Raw genomic sequence first — 20,338 nt, 5'->3', positions numbered from 1 at the left:
CATTAAGTAGCCTATCAACCATATACTTCAATGTTAAGTATATTCTTTGAGCTATAGAACATGAGTGTTAAGCACTTATCATGTAAACCTGCACAAAAAAAAAATATTACAATCTGTCATGACAAATTTGCATTGGGAGGACTGAACTCTCATGTTCCATCCAAAAGCAAATACTGAAGCAAGGTGAAGACGGGGAACTTAATGACAAGTAGTATCTTTGATTGTCCAAATTAGGCCACAATTTGCATGCATGCGATGTCAAATGGTTGTAAAGAGCTGGCAGTCTTGGATCTTCTTTCTCCAAGCTGACAGTCTTTAGGGATGGTTTGCATGTCACACATGTGCTATTTTGTATTGCCGTTGGAAATGGGTCATGCATCATTATTTGGAACACTCCATCTCCTTCATAAAGGGGAAGCTGGGTGAGACACCCTAACAGTTGTGAAATAAATTGATCCAGATGGACAAAACAGTGCGGACAGGTTCTCAGGTTATTTTTGTTAAATATCCTCACTGTAAAATGACATTATGGTTCATACACTAAGAGTCAAAAGCTTGGACACACATTCTCATTATTTATTATCACTATTTTTCATAATATCAAAACAGTGAAATAACACAAATGGAAGTATGGGAATTATTTTGTGACAAACATTTTTTATCAACACTCTTTTATTTTAGCTTCTTCAAAGTAGCCACCTTTACTGGGCATTTTCTCAACAAACTTCATGAGGTCCAACCTGGGATGCTTTTTGATCAGTATTGAAGGTGTTCCCATGTATTCTGGCCACATGTTGGCTACTTTTCTGTCTGGGCCAACACATCCATCTAAAATAAAATAAAATACAATTATAACACTTTACAATGAGATTGTATTCATTAACATTAGTTAACTACATTAGTTCACATGAACTGACAATAAAAAATACTTTTCCAGCACTTTTTAATCTTGATTGTGTCAGGTGGGTCCAAACTTTTTATTGGTAGTGTATAAGCTCACTTACTTTGTTTATGAAGAAAAATAAGCACTTATAAATGTTCATTTCAATATACAGTATACTAATGATTTTTTAAATTAAACGTTGCATATATTAACATTAGTTAATGCATTATAAATTAACATGAACTAACAATAAATAATTGTAATTTTTTTCATTAACATTAACCAGGATTAATAAATGTTGTAACAATCATTGTTCATTGTTAGATCATGATACCTAATGCATTTAATCATGTTAACAATTAGAACCTTTTTGTAAAGTGTTACAAATAAAATAAAAATGCAACTGAAATTTTGTAAAGGAGTAAAAATTTATAATAATAATAATAATAATAATAATAATAATAATAATAATAATAATAGTTCATAGACACAATTTATATTTTTCTACAAATCTAATTGCATAAATCAAATTAAATAAAAATGTCTTTAAGATCATGAGAACCTTAAATTCTGTCAAGTGTGTCCAAATGTTTGACTGGAAGTGTATAAACTGACTTTGTATATGGAAGAAAAACAAGCACTTATTAATCTTGATTTATGTTGATTTCAATAAATACTAATCCATTTTTAAAATTAAACATTGTATATATTAAGATTAATTATGAAAATGATCTAACAATAAAAAAATATATTTTTTTCTAAATATGCTGTAAAAATCATTTTTCATTGTTAGATCATGATACTTAATGCATTTGCACATGTTAACAATTATAACCTTATTGTAAAGTGTTACAAATAAAATGAAATAAAAATGCAACAAATTTTGTAAAGGAAAGTTTCGTTAAAAAAAAAAAAAATTATTGATAGACAATATATATTTGTCCATAAATCTAATAGCATGAATCAAATTAAATAAAAATGTCTTAACCATAAATTCTGTCATGTGTGTCCAAAATTTTGAATTGTAGTGTATAAGCTCACTTAGCATATGGAAGAAAAATAAGAACCCAGTTTACTGTGAATGCCTTAGAGTTGTATACACATACAATGTTTGTGTCTGTGGGCTGTTCATCAATGTATGTTGTGTGTATATATCTCAAAGCATATTACACCTGGCAGAGTGCACAGGGAAAACTCTTTTGCAGGCCCATGCAGCGCTCCTGGTCTATAAACAATAAATCGGCCTCCTGTTCCGGTGTGGCCTTGAAGTGAGCCAGCTGCCGCATTGTGTCACGTGCATCACCAGGGCACTGCTCCAGTATGTTCATTGTCTAGTGGATATAACCTGCCACACATAAATCATACCATATCAAAGAGCTCTAATGTTACATTCAATTGTTGTGCTACTGGCTCTACTTGTTTTATCTTGCACAAGGAAAAACCTCTGAGCCGGCACACAGGTCTATTGTGGGCTCCTGTCTCACAAACTGCAATGTGAACTGTACTATTACTATGAGAGGCAGGCAGCGCTCTGACACAGCTGAAAGATTTCATAACAAAGGGCAGACAGCATAAACGAAGGGTGAGATATGGTCCAAACAATAATTGACTCAAAGGAATGTGTGTCTTTAAAGATAGATGACAGTTGAGAATGTAAATGAACAGGGGCAGATTGGGGGGTGGGGTGGGGGGTTGTAAGGGGTTATACCCCTAAAACACTTGGGGCAATGCCAGATGCAATGGCAAGAGTTTTAATTATTAATGCAAGCAAAATAAACCAAATTTTATACACTGACTAATTAAAAAACAACCTGCTTTAAGTACAGGGAACGAGTATAAAGAGCCAAATTAAAAGACTGCTTGAAAAAAGTTGTAACTACTTAGAAAATCTTTGGTTAAAGGGGTAGTTAACCCAAAAATGTAAATTCTCTCATCATTTACTCACACTCAGGTCATCCCAGATGTATATGACTTTCTTTCTTCTGCAGAGACAAGCAAAGATTTTTAGAAGAATATTTCAGCTCTGTAGGTCCATACAATGCAAGTGAATCGATGCCAATTTTTTGGAGCTCCAGTAGGACATTAAGACAGCATAAAGGTAATCCATAAGACTCCAGTGGTTAAATCCATGTCTTCTTAAGTGATGTGATAGGTGTGGGTGAGAAACAGATCACTATTTAAGTCCTTTTTACTATCAGTCTCCACTTTCACATTCTTCTTCTTTTGTTTTTGGTGATTTGCATTCTTCGTGCATATCGCCACCTACTGGGCAGGGAGGAGAATTAATAGTAAAAAAAATAATAATTAAATTTAAAAAAAGACTTATTTTAAAAATATTTATCTGTTTATCACCCATACCTATCATATTTCTTCTGAAGATATAGATTTAACCACTTATTGATGGAGTCTTATGGATTACATTTATGCTGCCTTTATGTGCTTTATGGAGCTTCAAAATATTGTTACCCATTTACTTGCATTGTATGGTAAATGTCTCTATTTGATCTCCATATAATCTCACTGCTGTCTAAGAGAAACAATTGAGATATTAGAACCTATTAGTGATTTTCCTTCCCTATGGTTCTCTTAGTCCTCTCAATTAAAAAATGGCAAAATGACTAAATCTGTTTCAGCTCACTGATGGTCCTCTCAGTCTTACAAATCTCCTGCAATGTCTGTGGACAAATTACGGTGGCTTTGCTGTTATATTCTGACACTCCAGTGTTTTAGAGTCAACCACTCCAGTCTTAAAATGTGGGCTGATGTCTCTGTCAGTCTTTATTTCTTGTGTTATAGAGACAAATGATAAATAGCAAGATTAGCAATTTTGTAGTGAGTGAATCCAATCAGTGTGATTGCTGGTAATGCCAGTGAGCCACTCACCCTGGGCAGCACACTAGCACTCTGAGAAAGTCCATTTGCATTTTCGCTTTTCTCTTTGCTTTGCCAGCATTTTACAAAGCTCACTCACATATTGCAATGCGGTTATCACCAGCACAAAAGATACAGAGGGCTGGAGACTTGTTTAATATTGCCAATATAATATAAGATTGTTTGTAGTGTACGTTTGCTCTATTCCGTGTGTTTACAGCTGCTTTGCATTCCATTGATCCCAATTTATTCAATATATTAGTCTGGCCTTAACTTGCAATATATCAAACAAATCTTGTGAAGCACATCTAGTGTTCACGATATTAATGGCTCCTAATATTTATTATGTATAGTTTACACAAAAAAGTGCAAAGTCTCCATTTTCAATGGATTAAAAAATGCCTTTCTAATGTGGACGAGTGGTGTAAACATAGGGAAATTATTGCATTTTCAAACAAAAACTTATTAGTGTGTATGTGGCCTCACCTTTATGTGGTTCCAAAACTGTATAATTTTTTTCCTTTGCACAACACAATTACAACACAAAAGGAGATGTTAGGCAGAATGTTTGCCTTAGTCACCATTTACTTTATTGCATCTTTTCTTTATACAGTGCAATTGTAATGGTAGCCAGCTGGTAGGTAGCTGTGCTAAACCTCACTCCCCTGGCCTCAAGAGGAGCCTCCTCGTTAGCGCACCTGCCTTCCATGCCGGAAACAGTGGTTCAAATCCCGTTCGGAGTGGGTCCAGCAGGACCGGTTACACAAGTAAATAGTGACTGAGGCTAAAATTCTTCCTAACGTCTCCCTTTGTGTTCAACAGAAGAAAGTAATTGGGGTTTGGAACAACATGAGGCAGAGTAAATGATGAATTTTATGGGTCAACTGTCCCTTTAAGGTTGGTAATGGCTCATCTGAGCTGTGGCCTTGCAGTAAGCACATGTGTTCAGACACACTGAACTATGGTGCTCATATGAGTAACATGAATTCGAATCTGGATTGCAACATATCTCCAGTACTTTTACTTGCATTTGTTCTTTCTTTCCAATCTCATCCAAACTTGTCCACTTAAAATCTACTTCGTTAACAATATCATTCCTTTTTTTTTTTCTTTCAATGAAAGCTTGTTTAGCCATTAATTATTATTTACTAGATGTCCACAAACTATGTCGGCAGGCATCTCAGGTCAGAAGTACACAGCGAAGGGCAATCTGTTCCAGCATGGTGGTTACTGTAATTAACTTCAAAAGAAAAAAGCACTCGTCTCTAGCAAGCACTTAATACTAAGCACTAAATTTACATTAAATGACTCGTAGACACAGCAAAGAATAGCTTCTCTCAAGGATCCATTATTGAAGACTCTTCCAAAGATACTGGATTAAATGAGGACTTGGCTGAAACCCTGGATCATCCATGACAGATCTACTGTTCCACTGGGACTTATCACGACACTTCATTGAACAGAAGTCATATTGTTCTAGTATAACAACTGAGGATGGTGTATGACGAAAATCCATGACAGTCCACATCCTTCTGAGAGCTGTAGAGTACTGGAGATCAGCTCTCAATGATCCACAGGCCTGTCACAAAAGCATACTTGTGCTCTGTTGAACATGCCCTTAAAGTATCTCTGTACCGTTGCTCTTCAGTGTGAGTGCTATGATTGGTTGCACATTCCCTATCCTCTTGGAGTGCACACTGATCAGCCATGAGTTGACCAGAGTGTGCCCTACAATCCTCTATCCGGACATCTCAGCATGGGATATGGCCAGGCTTCAAAGAGCAAAAATCGAATCCCTTCTCGTGCATATAACTGAAGCCTTGGAGACTAATCTGTACAGGATAGCAAGCAGGACTGAGGAAAGGAGAACGGATTTAAGTATTTGTCCTTGAGAGCCCTGGAAGAAAGACTGATCACATGAAGGCTTATCTCAGTCTCTCCACCATGAACCATAGAGCTTCCCTCTCAAAGGCTTGCAGTTGAAGAACAGCAGCTTTTACACTGACAATTCATTAAAGCACAATATGTTCTGCAAAGAAAATGCCTTGCTCAAAGAGCTAGGTAATCAGGTCCTAATGTGTATCAACAAAATTGTCTTAGCTTTGTCAATTGGCCATGGAATCTCCATTTGGAATTGTTGGATGCAGACAGTGAAGGTCTTGTTAAAGTAATGTTCCAGGTTCAATACAAGTTAAGCTCAATCAACAGCTTTTGTGCATAATTAGCCTTATGTAACAAAAATGAAAAATCACGGTTACAGTACTGCACTCACAATGCAAATGAATGGGGCCAGTCCATAAACGTTAAAATAGCCACAATACATAAACATAATACGTGTTAAGATGGTTTTATTGTGATAAAATTGCTTACTACTAACTGTATAAAGTATCCTATACTACAGTTTTGTTGCCATGATGACGTAACACCGGTAAACCCTGTAATCTGCTAAACTCCATAACACTGATTTTATCACATTAAAATCACGTGAACATATAATGTTTACGTCTCATGGCCATACTTTTAAAACTGCGTGTATTTCAAAGTTTATGGACTGGTCCCATTCACTTCCATTGTAATTGCCTTACTGTAACTGCAATTCTTTTCCTTTTTTTTTTTTTTTTTTTGTTGTTGTTATTTTCACCCCTTTTCTCCCCAATTTGAAAATGCCCAATTCCCAATGCTCTCTAAGTCCTCGTGGTGGCATAGTGACTCGCCTCAATCTGGGTGGCAGAGGACGAATCACAGTTGCCTCCGCGCCTGAGACCGTCTATCCGCGCATCTCATCACGTGGCTTGTTGAGCATGTTACCGCGGAGACAGCGCATGTGGAGGCTTCGCTATTCTCCGTGGCATCCACGCACAACTCACCACGCGCCCCACCGAGAGCAAGAACCACATTATAGTGACCACGAGGAGGTTACCCAATGTGACTCTACCCTCCCTAGCAACTGGGCCAGTTTGGTTGCTTAGGAGACCTGGCTGGAGTAACAATTATTTTCCTTTCTTAAATAACGAGGGACGATTCCAAATTATTTTTTGTGGAGATCTACAGTTGAAGTCAGAAGTTTACATACACCTTAGCCAAATACATTTAAACTCAGTTTTTCACAATTCCTGACATTTAATCATAGAAAACATTCCCTGTCTTAGGTCAGTTAGGATCACTACTTTATTTTAAGAATGTGAAATGTCAGAATAATAGTAGAGAGAATGATTTATTTCAGATTTTATTTCATCACATTCCCAGTGGGTCAGAAATTTACATACAGTTTGTTAGTATTTGGTAGCATTGCCTTAAAACTGTTTAACTTTGGTCAAATATTTTGGGTAGCCTTCCACAAGCTTCTCACAATAAGTTGCTGGAATTGTGGCCCATTCCTCCAGACAGAACTGGTGTAACTGATTCAGGTTTGTAGGCCTCCTTGCTCACACATGCTTTTTCAGTTCTGCCCACAAATTTTCTATCGGATTGAGGTCAGGGCTTTGTGATGGCCACTCCAATACCTCGACTTTGTTGTCCTTAAGCTACAACTTGAGGTATGCTTGGGGTCATTGTCCATTTGGAAGACCCATTTGCGACCTAGCTTTAACATCCTGGCTGATGTCTTGAGATGTTGCTCATGATGCCATCTATTTTGTGAAGTGCACCAGTCCCTCCAACAACAAAGCACCCCCACAACATGATGCTGCAACCCCCATCTTCATGGTTGGGATGGTGTTCTTCAGCTTGCAAGCCTCACCCTTTTTCCTCCAAACATAACAATGGGCATTATTGCCAAACAGTTCAATTTTTGTTTCATTAGACCAGAAAGTAAGATCTTTGTCCCCATGTGCACTTGCAAACTGTAGTCTGGCATTTTTATGGTGGTTTTGGAGCAGTGGCTTCTTCCTTGCGGAGTAGCCTTTCAGGTTATGTTGACATAGGACTCGTTTTACTGTTGCTATAGATACTTGTCTACTGGTTTCCTCCAGCATCTTCACAAGATCCTTTGCTGTTGTTCTGGGATTAATTTGCACTTTTTGCACCAAACTACGTTCATCTCTAGGAGACAGAATACGTCTCCTTCCTGAATGGTATGATGGCTGCGTGGTCCCATGGTGTTTGTACTTGGATACTATTGTTTGTACAGATGACTGTGGTACCTTCAGACATTTGGAAATTGCTCCTAAGGATGAACCAGACTTGGAGGTCCACAGTTTTTTTTCCTGGAGGTCTTAACTGATTTTTTGTTTTTCCCATGATGTCAAGTAAAGAGGCACTGAGTTTGAAGGTAGGCCTTAAAATACATTCACAGTTACACCGCCAAACAGAAGCTAATTAGCTAATTGTCTAAAGGCTTGTCATAATTTTCTGGAATTTTCCAAGCTGCCTAAAGGCACAGTTCACTTAGTGTATGTAAACTTCTGACCCACTGGAATTGTGATATAGTCAATTAAAAGTGAAACAATCTCTGTAAACAATTGTTGGAAAAATTACGCATGTCATGCAAAGTAGATGCTCTAAACAACTTGCAAAACTGTAAATGTGATCAGTTAGAAAAGTTATTGCAACCGGAGTCAGAACAGTCTGAAAGTCTGTGCCAAGTTTGCTGGATGTAGTGTGAAAGTACTAGGAGTTAAAGTCAGAATTATTTTGTTTTATCAGCCAAGTCCTCATTATTTTGAAATAACCCTAAACCATGTCTGTAGAATAACATAATTAGGCTATTTCTACCAAACAAGTACAGAGTTAAAGGAAAGTTTGAGGTTCAAGAGAAATTATGCTCAGTCGGCAGCATTTGTGGTATGATGCACAGCTGAAGTCAGAAGTTTACATACACTTAGGATGAAGTCATTAAAACTAATTTAACCACTCCACAAATTTAGTTTTAGAAAACAGTTTTCGCATAGCAGGTGATTTTTTTTTTTTTTAAATATCCCCCAAATCCCATAGACTTGCATCCTGTCTACACCAGACGTGAGCAGCAATAGAGAAAAAAAAAAGCCATTTTGCGCTGCACGTGCTCACACTACTTCTGCCTATAAGACAAATAAACCGTTTAGAATGTTTGTTTCAACATGTCCAGTGGACACAACAGCGCTTGCATCCAGTGTAGACGGGGAATTGCACTTACGAAATAGAGCGGTTAAGCCATGATGTCATTTGTAGGCAAACCCTGAAGTCTAATTCGCAGAAACATTACTTGACGATATATGTGGACGTTTTGTTCTAAACATAAATTACACAGTCATACTCAAAGGTGTATTTTGAAGCCGCCTGTAACGATAGGCTGGCAATGACAGGCAGATGATGAAGACGATGATGTGTGATGAACCCAAGTGCAGTTTATTAGCAATCATGAAATCCAAAACCCATAACTCCAAACGTGACCAAAATACAAAAACCATGAACTTGCCATAATATGACTTGACAAAACATGTTACATTCACAATACCTGACAATGGACTACGGCAAACATGAGGCTTAAATACATGGACAAGGGAGAAACATGACAATGATAACCAATGACAAGACAGAACTGATAACAAGGTAACAAGACAAAAAACCAATGAAAGCAAGACACATGAACATGGAGGGAAACATTAAATCGCACGACCAGGGAACCACATGACATGAAACAGGAACAGGAACTAAACTTTCAAAATAAAAGACATGAAAAACATAAACAAACACACACAACCCTAACACCGCCGTGTGTGTGTGTGTGTGTGTGTGTTTTTGTTTGTTTTTTTCAATAAGGCTTCAAAAATTTTGTTTGAGGTATTAAAGTGTGTAATTTATTTTGTAGAACAAAACGTCCACGTATCGTCAAGTAATATTTATCACAGACCTTATTTTACTCATAAGTTGAAAAAATTATAATTTTTTTCAACATTATAAAAACATTGTACATTACAAAAACCAATAGGTTAATCCTGAGGGAACCCATGGCGAATTCTTCCGGGTTTTTGGACTACAACCTGAACAGCTTTATGTTCAAACTGGCCAAGACTATTCAAACTTCAACTGTCAAAAAATTTAAAAATTCAAATTTAAACAAGGCCTGGTGTTGTGTATAACTGACATTTTTGACATCTCAAATCAGTTACAGGTGTAAACATTGTAACTGTTTTTGTATGCAGAATGAGGTCATCAGATAATGCTGTGTCTTGACAAATACACTATATTGCCAAAAGTATTCGCTCATCTGCTTTTAGACGCATATGAGCTTAAGTGACATCCCATTCTTAATCCATAGGGTTTGATATGACGTCGGCCCACCCTTTGCAGCTATAACAGCTTCAACTCTTCTGGGAAGGCTTTCCACAAGGTTTAGGAGTGTGTTTATGGGAATTTTTGACCATTCTTCCAGAAGCGCATTTGTGAGGTCAGACACTGATGTTGGACGAGAAGGCCTGGCTCGCAGTCTTCGCTCTAATTCATCCCAAAGGTGCTCTATCGGGTTGAGGTCAGGACTCTGTGCAGGCCAGTCAAGTTCTTCCACACCAAACTCGCTCATCCTTGTCTTTATGGACCTTGCTTTGTGCACTGGTGCGCAGTCATGTTGGAACAGGAAGGGGCCATCCCCAAACTGTTCCCACAAAGTTGGGAGCATGGAATTGTCCAAAATCTCTTGGTATGCTGAAGCATTCAGAGTTCCTTTCACTGGAACTAAGGGGCCAAGCCCAGCTCCTGAAAAACAACCCCACACCATAATCCCCCCTCCACCAAAATTCACAGTTGGCACAATGCAGTCAGACAAGTACCGTTCTCCTGGCAACCGCCAAACCCAGACTCGTCCATCAGATTGCCAGATGGAGAAGCGTGATTCGTCACTCCAGAGAACGCCTCTCCAGTGCTTTACACCACTGCATCCGACGCTTTGCATTGCACTTGGTGATGTATGGCTTGGATGCAGCTGCTCGGCCATGGAAACCCATTCCATGAAGCTCTCTATGCACTTTTCTTGAGCTAATCTGAAGGCCACATGAACTTTGGAGGTCTGTAGCGATTGACTCTGCAGAAAGTTGGCGACCTCTACGCACTATGTGCCTCAGCATCTGCTGACCCCGCTCTGTCATTTTACGTGGCCTACCACTTCGTGGCTGAGTTGCTGTCATTCCCAATCACTTCCACTTTGTTATAATACCACTGACAGTTGACTGTGGAATATTTAGTAGCGAACTGGACTTGTTGCACAGGTGGCATCCTATCACAGTACCACGCTGGAATTCACTGAGCTCCTGAGAGCGGGCCATTATTTCACAAATGTTTGTAGAAGCAGTCTGCGTGCCTAGGTGCTTCATTTTATACACCTGTGGCCATGGAAGTGATTGGAACACCTGAATTCAATTATTTGGATGGGTGAACGAATACTTTTGGCAATATAGTGTATGAATAACTGTTATTATTTGTTTTTTAAGTTGAGATTATTTATTCCTCTGATTCACATTAAATGGCACACGTTGAGGGCATTAGACGAGACAAAACACTTGATCCGACAAATTGAATGTGTTATCTTCAAGACATTATCTTGTGGCTCTTACATCCACAGCACAAGCTCACTTTCCCTGTCATAACTCACTTCATAAAATAGTCCACCTTATAAAATGAACAGTTCCAACTCTAAATTCTGATTGGATGTGCTGTATTCCAAGTCACATTAAAATGCCAATAAACCAACACTGCACATTCCATATTAATGCATCAATTTGCTAAGTTGCTTGACAACCTGAAACAGCATACAGTGAGGACTACTGTATATTGCTTGGTGGAAGAATTGTTTATTCAGATTTTTAATAGAAGATACTATTTACTTTTATCCGTGGTAAAATTAATGTAATGCACAATCTGACTTTAACAAAACCATGATAGCCATAAAGTATGAGAGGATTTACCAGCTTTTGGTCTTTGGAGAAGAATAAAACACAAACATCTTCCCAGCATGCCTACAGAGGACATCAGTCCAGACTGAAGGAGTGGCAACTGGGTCTAGCCAGCTAGGTGGAACAGTTTCCTTGGCAACAAACTGACATTTATCTGTGCACTAGTTGCCCTGGGCTATTTGGAGTTATAGAGACTTCTTTATAGGCAGTCAGTGACCACCTTGCTTTTTTGTTTCTGCTGTGTGGCATTATGAGTAAGTGCTTTTACATGGCTTTGTATGATTTGTTTGCGCCAACATGTCATGTGACTAGGGGGATAACCAATCACAATGATGTGTTTATTATTTAAACTGTTGCTGCTTTGTGTTAATAGTTTTGACTGAATAAGACTGCTAGGTTATAAATTTCTCTCCACAATTAAAAATAAGATGCTAAATGATCTCAAAAGACTAAATGATCTCTAAAGACTACAAAAAATAAAAACAGAACCGGAATCCAACATCTGTATTGATTAATGTACGCATACCAATTCCCTTTTTTTTCTAAAGTAATCCCTTTGCCACCCTCTTCAGGGCAGCATGAAATATTGCACATGCGGATGTGTGCATTCACTATAAATAACTTTTTCTAACGTTTCAAAAGTTTTCGTCAATGCTAAAATACATTTTAAAAATGTATCTCACTTATATTTGGTATTGCCTTTCAGAGAGAATATAGTCTTTGCACAAACAAAGATTTAAGCTTTCTGTCATACTCAGCAAAAGAGAAAATTCCACAGCACACCTGAGGGATTCATAAAAAAGCTGATTTTTATATGAATGGGGGATGGGGTGGGAGCTCTCCATCTTTTAACGCCTATCCACAGGCGTGTCTCCTCTGGCCCGCCAGCACTCAGCCATTTGTGAAGGGTTGGGGAAACAAAGGACATATCATATTACATTCCCTGACCAGGAAAATCTTAGGGGTAGAATAAACAATATTTAGATATAAGAAAAATCAACTGCCAAGAAGCAAACTCAAATCCCTGTGGAGATACAACTCAACACTAGAAACTTTTCAAAGAAAATCCCATTTAAGCTTTCTTTCTCATAAACAAAAGAACATACAGAACATAGAGTAAATGACATCCTAAGCCAACATAACATGTTTTTGTGAGGCTGAATTTGTCACCTTTTCTCCAGGATTTGAGGAACATGCTCCATGTTTTAAAAAGTTGAGTCTCAGATGACTCTTATTTATCTGGCCTTACAAAGAGACACTCTAAAACTTTGTGAGAGCAAAGCCAGAATTGTGGATGACAAATGGCCAGCAGTCAACCAATCACCTTGCCTTTCATGTTGTTCTCTGACATTGAAAAAGAAACATCCATAACTGGGCAATTCAACCTCAAAGCAGCCCTGTCTACAGTGACAAGGCCCTTGGGAGGTTCTAGGAAACAAACTCCTGACAGCCTTTTCTGCTTCCTCAAAAGCCCTGCACAAACACTGAGTTAACCCTTTGCTGACTGAGAGACTCAGCTGCATTTCAATCACCACTTAACCAAAAGATGAGTGAGAGTTGAGGTCTAATGTAGATTGCTAGGGAAATTAGTTTGGCATTTGTAGTCACAGAACATTATTACTGCTGACCTCTCATCCAATTTGCTCAAATAGGCAGAAGTTTACTTTGCTGATGTCACTCATAATTTGTTGTGACTTTTTCTATCAACCTCAATAGCCACATGCTTGTCGTTCAAATGCTTTTTGTAAGACACCAATAAAAAAATCAAGAACTAACTGCTAAAACCACTAAAAGTACCACATCTTGAGATGTTAAATGAAAGGGCAAAGATATTTAGGCCTAGTAAACAGAAGTTTTGCTCAAGATTTCAAACCTCCATGTGGAATTAGAGGAAAATAAGCTGTTCAATTTGAGACTAAACAGGAATGCTTCATTAAAAGGAAATACACTACTCATGTAAACTGTTTAAATTTATCCCTATTATATTTTGATTTTGTACAAAAGTATATGCATAAACTTGGTTCCACCTAGATGTAAGAAAATATTTCAGGGAGAAAGTATTTCCTGGTAAAGGCATTCCAGATTTGTCAGTAACACATTTCCCCCACCCTCCTTTAACCAGCAACAGCTCCTCAGTTCATGCAGTTGCTTTTAACATGCATAATTGCTCTTGCTTCAACATCGCTATATGCTTCAACAGCAGCTCTGACACAACCCACCTTACTACTTCACAATATTACTTCTATAATCCTTTTACTCAACCACTTTCTCTGAGAATTCCTTATTGTAAGGAGATTTTTCTGTATATATGTGACTGGTAGAACTTGAGCAATAGTTGTAGCCCTCAGGTGTCAACCTGTGTAAGTATCAGTCACTGCTCTCTTCCTTCTCTGCTAACGTCTCTATCACTAAAACATATTATCAAAACAAAATTAACAGCACTTCTGACACTTGCATGCTCTTCAAAAATGTTACATCTCTCCTCTACCCTCCTCCTCCCCCTCCCACATCCTCTCTAACAGCTGATGACTTTGCCACTTTTTTTCACAGACAAAATAAAAAACATAAGCAGTCAATTCTCCACACCACAAACCCACCCAACACCAACACATAACCCATTCCTACCCTCTTTTTCTCCCATCTCTGAGGCTGAGGTCTTTTAACTTCTTCTCTTCAGCCACTCTACTACCTGTCCCTTCGATCCTAATCTCCTCCAGGCCATTTCTCCTTCTATCCCACCAGCGCTCACACACATTATTAACACTTCTCTCCTTACTGGTACATTTCCCATTACATTAAAGCAGGCTTGTGTAACCCAAACTAAACCCTGCACTCTTAGAAAATGACAGACCTGTCTCTTTCCTTCATAGCAAAAAGACTTGAACTAGTCGTGTTCAATCAGGTCTCCTTTTCTCTCTCCCAGAACAACCTGCCAGACAGCAACCAGTCTGGCTTCAAAAGCGGACACTCAACTGAGACTACCTTGCTGTCCATCACAGAAGCTCTGTGATGAGAGCAGCATCCAAATCATCTGTTTTCATTCTGCTGGATCTGTCTGCTGCTTTCGATGCGGTTAACCACCAAGTCTAAGGGATTATATTTGTGCCAATTGTTTTGAACGTAACTTTTCAAGAAACAAAACAAAACAAAAATATAAAATAAGAATGAATAAAAAACAACAGCTTACGTGTTCACGTCTTTTTAAAGATGTCATTCCATAAGTGTTCCTTGTGCAAGAGGCACATCCCGCCTTCAGATCAGCATGAGAGCTGCATTCACTGTCTGGGCCGCGGCCATGCAGAGTCAGCTCTCATGGAGACAGACTGCCCTAAATGTGAGGGCATCAGTCTCAAGACACTTCACTCACTAATCGGCCTCTTTCTGAGGGACGATTCAGCCTCCCGTGCCCTCCCACCTGCCTCTTCTGTGACTCCTGAAGGAACACACGAGGAAGCACGGCGGGGCTGTGAGGTCGAGCAGGATGAATTTGAGGTGGACCTCATGCTGGCACACGCCCCGCAAGCCCCTCAGTCTCCATGTACTGCGTCTATGCCGATACATTATGTGTGTGATGAGCTCCGGCCCTCTGCAGCAGTGCATGGCCTCGTCACGTTCGGCGGTTCTGACGCTGGGGATGATGACAATGTCATGCCTCTCGCTGCATCTGGCAAGTGGTCAGTGGATGACGCCGCCCCCCTTCCCCCAGCGAGGGCTAGGAGCTTGCATGCGCCACTGACAAGGAGATGCTTTGCGTCGTTTTGAGGGTGGTCGAAGAGCTCGATCTCGAGTGGTCTCCTCCAGAGGAACCTGAACAATCTCACCTGAATGGTTCCTGCAGCCTGGACGTTGTCAAGCGACCGCATTCCACAGATCTGTCCCGTTCTTCCTGGAAGTTCATAACAATCTGTCAAAATCCTGGCGTACGCCCTATTCAGATCGCTCATGCAGCGATTCCATCCTCACTAATGTGGATTACGGGGAAGAAAAAGGTTCTTCCCAACTACCCCATGTGGAGGAGGCAGTAGCAGCACACCTCTGCCCGGCGAGTAGCAGGGTGTGGAAATCACGCCCCGTTCATCCTTCCAAGCCGTGTCGACTGTCGTCCGCACTGGCTGGAAAAGCATACTCAGGGGTGGGCCAGGCTGGTTCAGCACTCCACATGATGGTGGTGCTCCAAGTTTTCCAAGCCATGCCCCTCAAGCAAATGGATGAGCAAGGCTATGATCCAGAGACATTTCAGACATGCCAGCAGCCATATCATCCTGTAGCTCAAGACTGGTTGACTACTGAAGCTAAGCAAGGTTGAGCCTGGTCAGTACCTGTATGGGAGACCTCCTGGGAAAACTAAGGTTGCTGTTGGAAGAGGTATTAGGGAGACCAGAATGGGGTGCTCACCCTGTGGACTGTGTAGGTCATAATGCCCTAGTATACTGATGGGGACACTATACTGTAAAAAGGCACCGTCCTTCGGATGAGATGTTAAACCAAGGTCCTGACTCTCTGTGGTCATTAAAAATCCCCATTTGTCCTTATCAATCATGGCTTCCTAATAATCCAGGTGGATGCTGCACCCTGGTGGTGGTTGAGGAGAGTTCCCTGTTCACTGTGTAAAGCGCTTTCAGTGTAGTGTTAGAAAAGTGCTATATAAATGTGACATTCATTCATAATTTATCCAAAGAGCTTTGCACCACTACGGACTTAGCACTGCGTGCCACGAAAGTCACTCCACAGGCCACAGGACAATGAGCAGCCTGGTGGTCCTGGATCGACACATCTGACTGACCCTCACGGAAATGTGTGACAGGGAAAAAGCCACTCTGTTTGATGTTCCAGTGTCTCCAGCCAGCCTCTTCAGCGGCTCTGTGGATAAATTTGCCGAGCGTTACAGCACGACTCAGCAACACTCGCAGGCTATGAGACACTTTATGCCAAAACTGAGTAATATTTTACAACCGGTTTGCTCCCACTCTGTTTAGGGTCAGCGCCCGGCTAAAAACCCCACGCCTGCTGCCTCAATGCCGCCACATGTCACCGCCAGTGAAGCCACGCAAGCCATGGCCCAAACGAAAGCAGACACATCAGCAAAAGCGCTCCTGATGGGCACAGCCCTTTGAAGAGCGGAATGCAGAGCTTGCTGTTCCTTCCGGATCTGTTCCGAAGAAGGCTCGATTGGAGACACTGAACACTGTTCCCCACCTCCCCACTGCTGTTTGTCGGGAAAAGAATTCTGCTGTTCAGAATGTTGTTCACAATATTGTTCAAAATGTTGTTTCTGTGTCTCACATTCAAATAAATGCAATAAAGAATGCAAAAAAAGAGTACAGCGCTCATTACACATGCACGAGACGCTCACACATTCTCAATAAAGAGCTCTTTTCCTCTTCAAATCCCACACATTATGCACAACTGCTTGCCACTGGCGAGCGGCACATTATATCATACACTGAACAAACCAAATTGCCCTCTGTCCCATTATGCGGACGCATGGTGTGCCCTTACTGGTATTTCAGATTGGGTGCTAAAAACTATCAAACATGGGTATACGATCCAATTTGCATGTCGACCGCCCCATTTCAATGGCATTCTGTCTTCCACAGTTTCGTCTGAAGACGCGACAGAATTACGAGCAGAAATACACAATCTCCTTGCGAAAATCGCGATAGAGGTTGTTCCAAATTGTCAAACTCAAAAAGGGTTTTACAGCCATTATTTTCTTGTCCCAAAGAAAGACAGTAGGCTTCGGCCAATCCCAGTTCTGAGACATTTGAATTTTGCACTTGCAAAGCGTCCATTCAAAATGATTATTCACAAACGGATCTTATCGCACGTCTGCCCACACAATTGGTTGGCGTTGATAGATCTGAAAGATGCATACTTTCTTGTCCAAATTGTACAACATCACAGGATGTTTTTGAGATTTGTGTTCGAGGGAACTGCATATAAATTCAAAGTCCTGCCCTTCGGATTGTCTCTGGCTCCTCGCACGTTCCCAAAGTGCATCGATGCGGTTCTCGCCCCTCTGAAACTGAGCGGCGTATGCATTTTGAACTACCTCGACGATTGGCTGTTACTGGCCCAATCAGAGGCTCTGTTATGCCAGCACCGAGACTTACTGCTTCAACATCTAAACAGCTTGGGCCTCAATGTTAACTGGGTGAAGAGCACATTCTCCCCCAGGCAGCAAATCTTTTTGGGAGTCCACCTCGACTCTGTGAACAGGCGCGTACCTCATGAGCGAGTGCGTTTGGGCCATTTTACAGTGTCTATCTCAGTCCAAACTGGGGAGAACACTTCCACTTAGACTGTTTCAAAAAGCAATGGGGCTTATGGCAGTGGCATCCGCCATCATTCCATTAGGTCTTTTACACATGAGACCTCTTCAGTGCTGGTTGAAGTGCCGTGTGCCACGACGTGCTTGGCGCCAAGGGCGCATGCGCATCACTATATCTCGCCGCAGTATAGCTGTTCTAGCACCTTGGACAGCTCCTGCCTTTTACCAGTGAGGTGTCATGCTGGGGCAGATTTTCAGGCAGAAAGTGGTGACTATGGATGCTTCCAACACAGGTTGGGGGTGGGGGTGTTGTGATAGATGCCTGGCTTTCGGCACCTGGACAGGTACACAAACAGTTACACTTTATTAGACTACACTAGACGCTTTACATACACTAGTCTCTGACTAGCATTCTGACAAACAAATGAATATTAATACCTGATATTGCACTCATTACCACATACTATAGAATGCATACTTGGAAAGGAAACTGCTTATGTTACAGATACACCACTAGGAAGGACCCTTGCATTAGGCACATTCCATTTCACATTCAGGCTACAGACTTGCCATTTCTTATATTAACATCCTTTATGCTTATAAAAATACCTGAGACCACTTGAAGATTATAGACAAATCATAATAGTGTATTTGTTGGCTTTAAAAGTATATCTGTAAACCTGTAAGCTGTGAAAAATGTAAGAATATAGAACTTTATCTCTTGACCAGAAACAGGTGAGTATTATAGATGATAAATTATGATTGACAGCTGATGTCTGAAAATGAACATAAATGATCATTCTCTTGCTTGATTGTGCACTTATTGATGCTTGAGGTTAAGACATTTAAAATGATATATGGTTTGTCCAGATTAATACAATTGTAAAGTAACAGTAAAATCTACAGTACAGGAACACTGAATTAATAAAAAGAAACAAGCCACTAATGTGTTGGCGTCCTCATGAATGTTAAATTATAAATGGTGTAACACATTAAAAAACAATAAGTATATCATTTTTTTATTGTCTATATTATTTATTGTTTTGTTGTCTGTATATTGTGTACAATGTGTGTATTATGTAATGTGGATATTGTGTATAAGGTGTACATATTGTACAATGAGTGTTCTGTATTCTGTATATCTTGTAACTATGAGATGCAATGTTGATGGAACTGCACTACTAAAGTAATTACAACAATTGTAATCAAGTTTAATCCATTCAAACTTTAAAATCAATCATTAAGCTGGTTTGTTAAGTCACATTTTGAATCACTATTTAAAATGTCTTTTAACAAAAACATTTGGATTGAATACCCATGCAATGCAATACCCTTGAAGGTCTACATTCTGTGAAAACAAGCTCGATACTTGATTGCGATTTTCATAATCTGTTTAAATCCTTCAGATTTAATAATAATAATAATAAAGTGGGAATTGTGATGGTTTGAGTTCATGCGCTGACAGTGGGGTAATTGTGTTTTCATAGTGACGGCATTTGTCAGTGCTGCTCCTGAATGCTTATCGCAACAAAGTGTTAGGAGAATAGGATAAAAAAATACAGATATAATACAAAAGCAAACGCCTAAATATATATCACAAAATATTAATGAATTATAAAGATGCTTGCAGATTCAGAAGGTCGGGGGTTCAAGCCCCAGCACCGCCAAGATGCCACTGTTGGGCCCTTGAGCAAGGCCCTTAACCCTATCTGCTCCAGGGGCGCCGTATCATGGCTGACCCTGCACTCTGACCCCAGCCTAGCTGGGATATGTGAAAAAGAAGAATTTCACCGTATATGTGCAAATGTATAATGTGTGATAAATAAAGAAAATTAATTAAAAAAAAAAAGATTCTCGCACTTTTACACGCAAAACTGAACCAGAGCCCCTTTCACTGACTGAACTCTTCTTCCAGGTTAAAGAGCTGTCACTCAAAAACTCACTAGCAATGAGAACGCATCTCAGTTAGCCCCGCCCATATGAGAGTTTTGTGCCAGAACTGTGAATGAAAATTCAGGGAGAGTAACTGAACATTTAGGAATCCTGACTGAAAACTCTAGCAGCGCATTAGTAAATCCTGATCAGCAAATGCAAGCAGAAAATATTGTTAACAAAGGATGCTGTTTATTTAAAGACTGAGTTTAAATTTACCCTTTGATGTTAGTTTTTTTCCATTTCAGATTGTTTTTATTCATTCTTATTTTATATTTTTATTTGTTTCTTGAAATGTAACGTTCAAAACAATTACATGACACCACTGGGATCTGTCATTCAGGCACATGGCTTTTCCTATCGTTGATTTGCCAATGACTCACAACTCTACCTCTCATTCAAGCCTGACGATCCTACGGTTGCTGCACGGATCTTAGCCTGCCTGGTAGACACACTGTCCTGGGTGGAAAAACACTTCAACTAAATATAGCAAAGACAGAACTTCTCATTTTTCCA

Source organism: Myxocyprinus asiaticus, chromosome 14, assembly GCF_019703515.2.
Source record: "Myxocyprinus asiaticus isolate MX2 ecotype Aquarium Trade chromosome 14, UBuf_Myxa_2, whole genome shotgun sequence".
Taxonomy (NCBI): Eukaryota; Metazoa; Chordata; class Actinopteri; order Cypriniformes; family Catostomidae; genus Myxocyprinus; species Myxocyprinus asiaticus.
Note: the sequence above shows the minus strand (reverse complement) of the source record.